This window comes from Mycteria americana, chromosome 10, assembly GCF_035582795.1.
Source record: "Mycteria americana isolate JAX WOST 10 ecotype Jacksonville Zoo and Gardens chromosome 10, USCA_MyAme_1.0, whole genome shotgun sequence".
NCBI lineage: Eukaryota > Metazoa > Chordata > Aves > Ciconiiformes > Ciconiidae > Mycteria > Mycteria americana.
Genome location: NC_134374.1, coordinates 14,326,306 through 14,338,531, shown reverse-complemented (window position 1 = coordinate 14,338,531; position 12,226 = coordinate 14,326,306).

Here is a 12,226-nt window from a genome sequence, read left to right as displayed (position 1 = left end):
ACTGCATTCGCTGCCACACAGACATTCGCTTTCCCCAAAAGCTTTGGTTCGTAAAGGGGCAACACTGTGTATCTCGCTCTCGCAGAGCGCGGCTGCCAAATTGGAAACGTCCAGCGATTGCGCCCACACGAAAGCTGCCAGCACGGAATGCTGTAGCTGGTTTTCACTGTCCCTTGGAACTGCATTCGCTGCCACACAGACATTCGCTTTCCCCAAAAGCTTTGGTTCGTAATGGGGCAACACTTTGTATCTCTCTCTCGCAGAGCCCGGCTGCCAAATTGGAAACGTCCAGCGATTGCGCCCACACGAAAGCTGCCAGCACGGAATGCTATAGCTGGTTTTCACTGTCCCTTGGAACTGCATTCGCTGCCACACAGACATTCGCTTTCCCCAAAAGCTTTGGTTCGTAAAGGGGCAACACTGTGTATCTCTCTCTCGCAGAGCCCGGCTGCCAAATTGGAAACGTCCAGCGATTGCGCCCACACAGAAGCTGCCAGCACGGAATGCTGTAGCTGGTTTTCACTGTCCCTTGGAACTGCATTCGCTGCCACACAGACATTCGCTTTCCCCAAAAGCTTTGGTTCGTAAAGGGGCAACACTGTGTATCTCTCTCTCGCAGAGCCCGGCTGCCAAATTGGAAACGTCCAGCGATTGCGCCCACACGAAAGCTGCCAGCATGGAATGCTGTAGCTGGTTTTCACTGTCCCTTGGAACTGCATTCGCTGCCACACAGACATTCGCTTTCCCCAAAAGCTTTGGTTCGTAAAGGGGCAACACTGTGTATCTCTCTCTCGCAGAGCCCGGCTGCCAAATTGGAAACGTCCAGCGATTGAACCCACACGAAAGCTGCCAGCACGGAATGCTGTAGCTGGTTTTCACTGTCCCTTGGAACTGCATTCGCTGCCACACAGACATTCGCTTTCCCCAAAAGCTTTGGTTCGTAAAGGGGCAACACTGTGTATCTCTCTCTCGCAGAGCCCGGCTGCCAAATTGGAAACGTCCAGCGATTGCGCCCACACGAAAGCTGCCAGCACGGAATGCTGTAGCTGGTTTTCACTGTCCCTTGGAACTGCATTCGCTGCCACACAGACATTCGCTTTCCCCAAAAGCTTTGGTTCGTAAAGGGGCAACACTGTGTATCTCTCTCTCGCAGAGCCCGGCTGCCAAATTGGAAACGTCCAGTGATTGCGCCCACACGAAAGCTGCCAGCACGGAATGCTGTAGCTGGTTTTCACTGTCCCTTGGAACTGCATTCGCTGCCACACAGACATTCGCTTTCCCCAAAAGCTTTGGTTCGTAAAGGGGCAACACTGTGTATCTCTCTCTCGCAGAGCCCGGCTGCCAAATTGGAAACGTCCAGCGATTGCGCCCACACGAAAGCTGCCAGCACGGAATGCTGTAGCTGGTTTTCACTGTCCCTTGGAACTGCATTCGCTGCCACACAGACATTCGCTTTCCCCAAAAGCTTTGGTTCGTAAAGGGGCAACACTGTGTATCTCGCTCTCGCAGAGCCCGGCTGCCAAATTGGAAACGTCCAGCGATTGCGCCCACACGAAAGCTGCCAGCACGGAATGCTGTAGCTGGTTTTCACTGTCCCTTGGAACTGCATTCGCTGCCACGCAGACATTCGCTTTCCCCAAAAGCTTTGGTTCGTAAAGGGGCAACACTGTGTATCTCTCTCTCGCAGAGCCCGGCTGCCAAATTGGAAACGTCCAGCGATTGAACCCACACGAAAGCTGCCAGCACGGAATGCTGTAGCTGGTTTTCACTGTCCCTTGGAACTGCATTCGCTGCCACACAGACATTCGCTTTCCCCAAAAGCTTTGGTTCGTAAAGGGGCAACACTGTGTATCTCTCTCTCGCAGAGCCCGGCTGCCAAATTGGAAACGTCCAGCGATTGCGCCCACACGAAAGCTGCCAGCACGGAATGCTGTAGCTGGTTTTCACTGTCCCTTGGAACTGCATTCGCTGCCACACAGACATTCGCTTTCCCCAAAAGCTTTGGTTCGTAAAGGGGCAACACTGTGTATCTCTCTCTCGCAGAGCCCGGCTGCCAAATTGGAAACGTCCAGTGATTGCGCCCACACGAAAGCTGCCAGCACGGAATGCTGTAGCTGGTTTTCACTGTCCCTTGGAACTGCATTCGCTGCCACACAGACATTCGCTTTCCCCAAAAGCTTTGGTTCGTAAAGGGGCAACACTGTGTATCTCTCTCTCGCAGAGCCCGGCTGCCAAATTGGAAACGTCCAGCGATTGCGCCCACACGAAAGCTGCCAGCACGGAATGCTGTAGCTGGTTTTCACTGTCCCTTGGAACTGCATTCGCTGCCACACAGACATTCGCTTTCCCCAAAAGCTTTGGTTCGTAAAGGGGCAACACTGTGTATCTCGCTCTCGCAGAGCCCGGCTGCCAAATTGGAAACGTCCAGCGATTGCGCCCACACGAAAGCTGCCAGCACGGAATGCTGTAGCTGGTTTTCACTGTCCCTTGGAACTGCATTCGCTGCCACGCAGACATTCGCTTTCCCCAAAATCTTTGGTTCGTAAAGGGGCAACACTGTGTCTCTCTCTCTCGCAGAGCCCGGCTGCCAAATTGGAAACGTCCAGCGATTGCGCCCACACGAAAGCTGCCAGCACGGAATGCTGTAGCTGGTTTTCACTGTCCCTTGGAACTGCATTCGTTGCCACACAGACATTCGCTTTCCCCAAAAGCTTGGATTCGTAAAGGGGCAACACTGTGTATCTCTCTCTCGCAGAGCCCGGCTGCCAAATTGGAAACGTCCAGCGATTGCGCCCACACGAAAGCTGCCAGCACGGAATGCTGTAGCTGGTTTTCACTGTCCCTTGGAACTGCATTCGCTGCCACACAGACATTCGCTTTCCCCAAAAGCTTTGGTTCGTAAAGGGGCAACACTGTGTATCTCTCTCTCGCAGAGCCCGGCTGCCAAATTGGAAACGTCCAGCGATTGCGCCCACACGAAAGCTGCCAGCACGGAATGCTGTAGCTGGTTTTCACTGTCCCTTGGAACTGCATTCGCTGCCACACAGACATTCGCTTTCCCCAAAAGCTTGGATTCGTAAAGGGGCAACACTCTGTATCTCGCTCTCGCAGAGCCCGGCTGCCAAATTGGAAACGTCCAGCGATTGCGCCCACACGAAAGCTGCCAGCACGGAATGCTGTAGCTGGTTTTCACTGTCCCTTGGAACTGCATTCGCTGCCACACAGACATTCGCTTTCCCCAAAAGCTTTGGTTCGTAAAGGGGCAACACTGTGTATCTCGCTCTCGCAGAGCGCGGCTGCCAAATTGGAAACGTCCAGCGATTGCGCCCACACGGAAGCTGCCAGCACGGAATGCTGTAGCTGGTTTTCACTGTCCCTTGGAACTGCATTCGCTGCCACACAGACATTCGCTTTCCCCAAAAGCTTTGGTTCGTAAAGGGGCAACACTGTGTATCTCTCTCTCGCAGAGCCCGGCTGCCAAATTGGAAACGTCCAGCGATTGCGCCCACACGAAAGCTGCCAGCACGGAATGCTGTAGCTGGTTTTCACTGTCCCTTGGAACTGCATTCGCTGCCACACAGACATTCGCTTTCCCCAAAAGCTTTGGTTCGTAAAGGGGCAACACTGTGTATCTCTCTCTCGCAGAGCCCGGCTGCCAAATTCGAAACGTCCAGCGATTGCGCCCACACGAAAGCTGCCAGCACGGAATGCTGTAGCTGGTTTTCACTGTCCCTTGGAACTGCATTCGCTGCCACACAGACATTCGCTTTCCCCAAAAGCTTGGGTTCGTAAAGGGGCAACACTGTGTATCTCTCTCTCGCAGAGCCCGGCTGCCAAATTGGAAACGTCCAGCGATTGTGCCCACACGAAAGCTGCCAGCACGGAATGCTGTAGCTGGTTTTCACTGTCCCTTGGAACTGCATTCGCTGCCACACAGACATTCGCTTTCCCCAAAAGCTTTGGTTCGTAAAGGGGCAACACTGTGTATCTCTCTCTCGCAGAGCGCGGCTGCCAAATTGGAAACGTCCAGCGATTGCGCCCACACGAAAGCTGCCAGCACGGAATGCTGTAGCTGGTTTTCACTGTCCCTTGGAACTGCATTCGCTGCCACACAGACATTCGCTTTCCCCAAAAGCTTTGGTTCGTAAAGGGGCAACACTTTGTATCTCTCTCTCGCAGAGCCCGGCTGCCAAATTGGAAACGTCCAGCGATTGCGCCCACACGAAAGCTGCCAGCACGGAATGCTATAGCTGGTTTTCACTGTCCCTTGGAACTGCATTCGCTGCCACACAGACATTCGCTTTCCCCAAAAGCTTTGGTTCGTAAAGGGGCAACACTGTGTATCTCTCTCTCGCAGAGCCCGGCTGCCAAATTGGAAACGTCCAGCGATTGCGCCCACACAGAAGCTGCCAGCACGGAATGCTGTAGCTGGTTTTCACTGTCCCTTGGAACTGCATTCGCTGCCACACAGACATTCGCTTTCCCCAAAAGCTTTGGTTCGTAAAGGGGCAACACTGTGTATCTCTCTCTCGCAGAGCCCGGCTGCCAAATTGGAAACGTCCAGCGATTGCGCCCACACGAAAGCTGCCAGCATGGAATGCTGTAGCTGGTTTTCACTGTCCCTTGGAACTGCATTCGCTGCCACACAGACATTCGCTTTCCCCAAAAGCTTTGGTTCGTAAAGGGGCAACACTGTGTATCTCTCTCTCGCAGAGCCCGGCTGCCAAATTGGAAACGTCCAGCGATTGAACCCACACGAAAGCTGCCAGCACGGAATGCTGTAGCTGGTTTTCACTGTCCCTTGGAACTGCATTCGCTGCCACACAGACATTCGCTTTCCCCAAAAGCTTTGGTTCGTAAAGGGGCAACACTGTGTATCTCTCTCTCGCAGAGCCCGGCTGCCAAATTGGAAACGTCCAGCGATTGCGCCCACACGAAAGCTGCCAGCACGGAATGCTGTAGCTGGTTTTCACTGTCCCTTGGAACTGCATTCGCTGCCACACAGACATTCGCTTTCCCCAAAAGCTTTGGTTCGTAAAGGGGCAACACTGTGTATCTCTCTCTCGCAGAGCCCGGCTGCCAAATTGGAAACGTCCAGTGATTGCGCCCACACGAAAGCTGCCAGCACGGAATGCTGTAGCTGGTTTTCACTGTCCCTTGGAACTGCATTCGCTGCCACACAGACATTCGCTTTCCCCAAAAGCTTTGGTTCGTAAAGGGGCAACACTGTGTATCTCTCTCTCGCAGAGCCCGGCTGCCAAATTGGAAACGTCCAGCGATTGCGCCCACACGAAAGCTGCCAGCACGGAATGCTGTAGCTGGTTTTCACTGTCCCTTGGAACTGCATTCGCTGCCACACAGACATTCGCTTTCCCCAAAAGCTTTGGTTCGTAAAGGGGCAACACTGTGTATCTCGCTCTCGCAGAGCCCGGCTGCCAAATTGGAAACGTCCAGCGATTGCGCCCACACGAAAGCTGCCAGCACGGAATGCTGTAGCTGGTTTTCACTGTCCCTTGGAACTGCATTCGCTGCCACGCAGACATTCGCTTTCCCCAAAAGCTTTGGTTCGTAAAGGGGCAACACTGTGTCTCTCTCTCTCGCAGAGCCCGGCTGCCAAATTGGAAACGTCCAGCGATTGCGCCCACACGAAAGCTGCCAGCACGGAATGCTGTAGCTGGTTTTCACTGTCCCTTGGAACTGCATTCGTTGCCACACAGACATTCGCTTTCCCCAAAAGCTTGGATTCGTAAAGGGGCAACACTGTGTATCTCTCTCTCGCAGAGCCCGGCTGCCAAATTGGAAACGTCCAGCGATTGCGCCCACACGAAAGCTGCCAGCACGGAATGCTGTAGCTGGTTTTCACTGTCCCTTGGAACTGCATTCGCTGCCACACAGACATTCGCTTTCCCCAAAAGCTTTGGTTCGTAAAGGGGCAACACTGTGTATCTCTGTCTCGCAGAGCGCAGCTGCCAAATTGGAAACGTCCAGCGATTGCGCCCACACGAAAGCTGCCAGCACGGAATGCTGTAGCTGGTTTTCACTGTCCCTTGGAACTGCATTCGCTGCCACACAGACATTCGCTTTCCCCAAAAGCTTTGGTTCGTAATGGGGCAACACTTTGTATCTCTCTCTCGCAGAGCCCGGCTGCCAAATTGGAAACGTCCAGCGATTGCGCCCACACGAAAGCTGCCAGCACGGAATGCTATAGCTGGTTTTCACTGTCCCTTGGAACTGCATTCGCTGCCACACAGACATTCGCTTTCCCCAAAAGCTTTGGTTCGTAAAGGGGCAACACTGTGTATCTCTCTCTCGCAGAGCCCGGCTGCCAAATTGGAAACGTCCAGCGATTGCGCCCACACAGAAGCTGCCAGCACGGAATGCTGTAGCTGGTTTTCACTGTCCCTTGGAACTGCATTCGCTGCCACACAGACATTCGCTTTCCCCAAAAGCTTGGGTTCGTAAAGGGGCAACACTGTGTATCTCTCTCTCGCAGAGCCCGGCTGCCAAATTGGAAACGTCCAGCGATTGAACCCACACGAAAGCTGCCAGCACGGAATGCTGTAGCTGGTTTTCACTGTCCCTTGGAACTGCATTCGCTGCCACACAGACATTCGCTTTCCCCAAAAGCTTTGGTTCGTAAAGGGGCAACACTGTGTATCTCTCTCTCGCAGAGCCCGGCTGCCAAATTGGAAACGTCCAGCGATTGCGCCCACACGAAAGCTGCCAGCACGGAATGCTGTAGCTGGTTTTCACTGTCCCTTGGAACTGCATTCGCTGCCACACAGACATTCGCTTTCCCCAAAAGCTTTGGTTCGTAAAGGGGCAACACTGTGTATCTCTCTCTCGCAGAGCCCGGCTGCCAAATTGGAAACGTCCAGTGATTGCGCCCACACGAAAGCTGCCAGCACGGAATGCTGTAGCTGGTTTTCACTGTCCCTTGGAACTGCATTCGCTGCCACACAGACATTCGCTTTCCCCAAAAGCTTTGGTTCGTAAAGGGGCAACACTGTGTATCTCTCTCTCGCAGAGCCCGGCTGCCAAATTGGAAACGTCCAGCGATTGCGCCCACACGAAAGCTGCCAGCACGGAATGCTGTAGCTGGTTTTCACTGTCCCTTGGAACTGCATTCGCTGCCACACAGACATTCGCGTTCCCCAAAAGCTTTGGTTCGTAAAGGGGCAACACTGTGTATCTCGCTCTCGCAGAGCCCGGCTGCCAAATTGGAAACGTCCAGCGATTGCGCCCACACGAAAGCTGCCAGCACGGAATGCTGTAGCTGGTTTTCACTGTCCCTTGGAACTGCATTCGCTGCCACGCAGACATTCGCTTTCCCCAAAATCTTTGGTTCGTAAAGGGGCAACACTGTGTCTCTCTCTCTCGCAGAGCCCGGCTGCCAAATTGGAAACGTCCAGCGATTGCGCCCACACGAAAGCTGCCAGCACGGAATGCTGTAGCTGGTTTTCACTGTCCCTTGGAACTGCATTCGTTGCCACACAGACATTCGCTTTCCCCAAAAGCTTGGATTCGTAAAGGGGCAACACTGTGTATCTCTCTCTCGCAGAGCCCGGCTGCCAAATTGGAAACGTCCAGCGATTGCGCCCACACGAAAGCTGCCAGCACGGAATGCTGTAGCTGGTTTTCACTGTCCCTTGGAACTGCATTCGCTGCCACACAGACATTCGCTTTCCCCAAAAGCTTTGGTTCGTAAAGGGGCAACACTGTGTATCTCTCTCTCGCAGAGCCCGGCTGCCAAATTGGAAACGTCCAGCGATTGCGCCCACACGAAAGCTGCCAGCACGGAATGCTGTAGCTGGTTTTCACTGTCCCTTGGAACTGCATTCGCTGCCACACAGACATTCGCTTTCCCCAAAAGCTTGGATTCGTAAAGGGGCAACACTCTGTATCTCGCTCTCGCAGAGCCCGGCTGCCAAATTGGAAACGTCCAGCGATTGCGCCCACACGAAAGCTGCCAGCACGGAATGCTGTAGCTGGTTTTCACTGTCCCTTGGAACTGCATTCGCTGCCACACAGACATTCGCTTTCCCCAAAAGCTTTGGTTCGTAAAGGGGCAACACTGTGTATCTCGCTCTCGCAGAGCGCGGCTGCCAAATTGGAAACGTCCAGCGATTGCGCCCACACGGAAGCTGCCAGCACGGAATGCTGTAGCTGGTTTTCACTGTCCCTTGGAACTGCATTCGCTGCCACACAGACATTCGCTTTCCCCAAAAGCTTTGGTTCGTAAAGGGGCAACACTGTGTATCTCTCTCTCGCAGAGCCCGGCTGCCAAATTGGAAACGTCCAGCGATTGCGCCCACACGAAAGCTGCCAGCACGGAATGCTGTAGCTGGATTTCACTGTCCCTTGGAACTGCATTCGCTGCCACACAGACATTCGCTTTCCCCAAAAGCTTTGCTTGGTAAAGGGGCAACACTGTGTATCTCTCTCTCGCAGAGCCCGGCTGCCAAATTCGAAACGTCCAGCGATTGCGCCCACACGGAAGCTGCCAGCACGGAATGCTGTAGCTGGTTTTCACTGTCCCTTGGAACTGCATTCGCTGCCACACAGACATTCGCTTTCCCCAAAAGCTTGGGTTCGTAAAGGGGCAACACTGTGTATCTCTCTCTCGCAGAGCCCGGCTGCCAAATTGGAAACGTCCAGCGATTGCGCCCACACGAAAGCTGCCAGCACGGAATGCTGTAGCTGGTTTTCACTGTCCCTTGGAACTGCATTCGCTGCCACACAGACATTCGCTTTCCCCAAAAGCTTTGGTTCGTAAAGGGGCAACACTGTGTATCTCTCTCTCGCAGAGCGCGGCTGCCAAATTGGAAACGTCCAGCGATTGCGCCCACACGAAAGCTGCCAGCACGGAATGCTGTAGCTGGTTTTCACTGTCCCTTGGAACTGCATTCGCTGCCACACAGACATTCGCTTTCCCCAAAAGCTTTGGTTCGTAATGGGGCAACACTTTGTATCTCTCTCTCGCAGAGCCCGGCTGCCAAATTGGAAACGTCCAGCGATTGCGCCCACACGAAAGCTGCCAGCACGGAATGCTATAGCTGGTTTTCACTGTCCCTTGGAACTGCATTCGCTGCCACACAGACATTCGCTTTCCCCAAAAGCTTTGGTTCGTAAAGGGGCAACACTGTGTATCTCTCTCTCGCAGAGCCCGGCTGCCAAATTGGAAACGTCCAGCGATTGCGCCCACACAGAAGCTGCCAGCACGGAATGCTGTAGCTGGTTTTCACTGTCCCTTGGAACTGCATTCGCTGCCACACAGACATTCGCTTTCCCCAAAAGCTTTGGTTCGTAAAGGGGCAACACTGTGTATCTCTCTCTCGCAGAGCCCGGCTGCCAAATTGGAAACGTCCAGCGATTGCGCCCACACGAAAGCTGCCAGCATGGAATGCTGTAGCTGGTTTTCACTGTCCCTTGGAACTGCATTCGCTGCCACACAGACATTCGCTTTCCCCAAAAGCTTTGGTTCGTAAAGGGGCAACACTGTGTATCTCTCTCTCGCAGAGCCCGGCTGCCAAATTGGAAACGTCCAGCGATTGAACCCACACGAAAGCTGCCAGCACGGAATGCTGTAGCTGGTTTTCACTGTCCCTTGGAACTGCATTCGCTGCCACACAGACATTCGCTTTCCCCAAAAGCTTTGGTTCGTAAAGGGGCAACACTGTGTATCTCTCTCTCGCAGAGCCCGGCTGCCAAATTGGAAACGTCCAGCGATTGCGCCCACACGAAAGCTGCCAGCACGGAATGCTGTAGCTGGTTTTCACTGTCCCTTGGAACTGCATTCGCTGCCACACAGACATTCGCTTTCCCCAAAAGCTTTGGTTCGTAAAGGGGCAACACTGTGTATCTCTCTCTCGCAGAGCCCGGCTGCCAAATTGGAAACGTCCAGTGATTGCGCCCACACGAAAGCTGCCAGCACGGAATGCTGTAGCTGGTTTTCACTGTCCCTTGGAACTGCATTCGCTGCCACACAGACATTCGCTTTCCCCAAAAGCTTTGGTTCGTAAAGGGGCAACACTGTGTATCTCTCTCTCGCAGAGCCCGGCTGCCAAATTGGAAACGTCCAGCGATTGCGCCCACACGAAAGCTGCCAGCACGGAATGCTGTAGCTGGTTTTCACTGTCCCTTGGAACTGCATTCGCTGCCACGCAGACATTCGCTTTCCCCAAAAGCTTTGGTTCGTAAAGGGGCAACACTGTGTCTCTCTCTCTCGCAGAGCCCGGCTGCCAAATTGGAAACGTCCAGCGATTGCGCCCACACGAAAGCTGCCAGCACGGAATGCTGTAGCTGGTTTTCACTGTCCCTTGGAACTGCATTCGTTGCCACACAGACATTCGCTTTCCCCAAAAGCTTGGATTCGTAAAGGGGCAACACTGTGTATCTCTCTCTCGCAGAGCCCGGCTGCCAAATTGGAAACGTCCAGCGATTGCGCCCACACGAAAGCTGCCAGCACGGAATGCTGTAGCTGGTTTTCACTGTCCCTTGGAACTGCATTCGCTGCCACACAGACATTCGCTTTCCCCAAAAGCTTTGGTTCGTAAAGGGGCAACACTGTGTATCTCTCTCTCGCAGAGCCCGGCTGCCAAATTGGAAACGTCCAGCGATTGCGCCCACACGAAAGCTGCCAGCACGGAATGCTGTAGCTGGTTTTCACTGTCCCTTGGAACTGCATTCGCTGCCACACAGACATTCGCTTTCCCCAAAAGCTTTGGTTCGTAAAGGGGCAACACTGTGTATCTCTCTCTCGCAGAGCCCGGCTGCCAAATTGGAAACGTCCAGCGATTGCGCCCACACGAAAGCTGCCAGCACGGAATGCTGTAGCTGGTTTTCACTGTCCCTTGGAACTGCATTCGCTGCCACACAGACATTCGCTTTCCCCAAAAGCTTTGGTTCGTAAAGGGGCAACACTGTGTATCTCGCTCTCGCAGAGCGCGGCTGCCAAATTGGAAACGTCCAGCGATTGCGCCCACACGGAAGCTGCCAGCACGGAATGCTGTAGCTGGTTTTCACTGTCCCTTGGAACTGCATTCGCTGCCACACAGACATTCGCTTTCCCCAAAAGCTTTGGTTCGTAAAGGGGCAACACTGTGTATCTCTCTCTCGCAGAGCCCGGCTGCCAAATTGGAAACGTCCAGCGATTGCGCCCACACGAAAGCTGCCAGCACGGAATGCTGTAGCTGGTTTTCACTGTCCCTTGGAACTGCATTCGCTGCCACACAGACATTCGCTTTCCCCAAAAGCTTTGGTTCGTAAAGGGGCAACACTGTGTATCTCGCTCTCGCAGAGCCCGGCTGCCAAATTGGAAACGTCCAGTGATTGCGCCCACACGAAAGCTGCCAGCACGGAATGCTGTAGCTGGTTTTCACTGTCCCTTGGAACTGCATTCGCTGCCACACAGACATTCGCTTTCCCCAAAAGCTTTGGTTCGTAAAGGGGCAACACTGTGTATCTCTCTCTCGCAGAGCCCGGCTGCCAAATTGGAAACGTCCAGCGATTGCGCCCACACGAAAGCTGCCAGCACGGAATGCTATAGCTGGTTTTCACTGTCCCTTGGAACTGCATTCGCTGCCACACAGACATTCGCTTTCCCCAAAAGCTTTGCTTGGTAAAGGGGCAACACTGTGTATCTCTCTCTCGCAGAGCCCGGCTGCCAAATTGGAAACGTCCAGCGATTGCGCCCACACGAAAGCTGCCAGCACGGAATGCTGTAGCTGGTTTTCACTGTCCCTTGGAACTGCATTCGCTGCCACACAGACATTCGCTTTCCCCAAAAGCTTTGGTTCGTAATGGGGCAACACTTTGTATCTCTCTCTCGCAGAGCCCGGCTGCCAAATTGGAAACGTCCAGCGATTGCGCCCACACGAAATCTGCCAGCACGGAATGCTATAGCTGGTTTTCACTGTCCCTTGGAACTGCATTCGCTGCCACACAGACATTCGCTTTCCCCAAAAGCTTTGGTTCGTAAAGGGGCAACACTGTGTATCTCTCTCTCGCAGAGCCCGGCTGCCAAATTGGAAACGTCCAGCGATTGCGCCCACACAGAAGCTGCCAGCACGGAATGCTGTAGCTGGTTTTCACTGTCCCTTGGAACTGCATTCGCTGCCACACAGACATTCGCTTTCCCCAAAAGCTTTGGTTCGTAAAGGGGCAACACTGTGTATCTCTCTCTCGCAGAGCCCGGCTGCCAAATTGGAAACGTCCAGCGATTGCG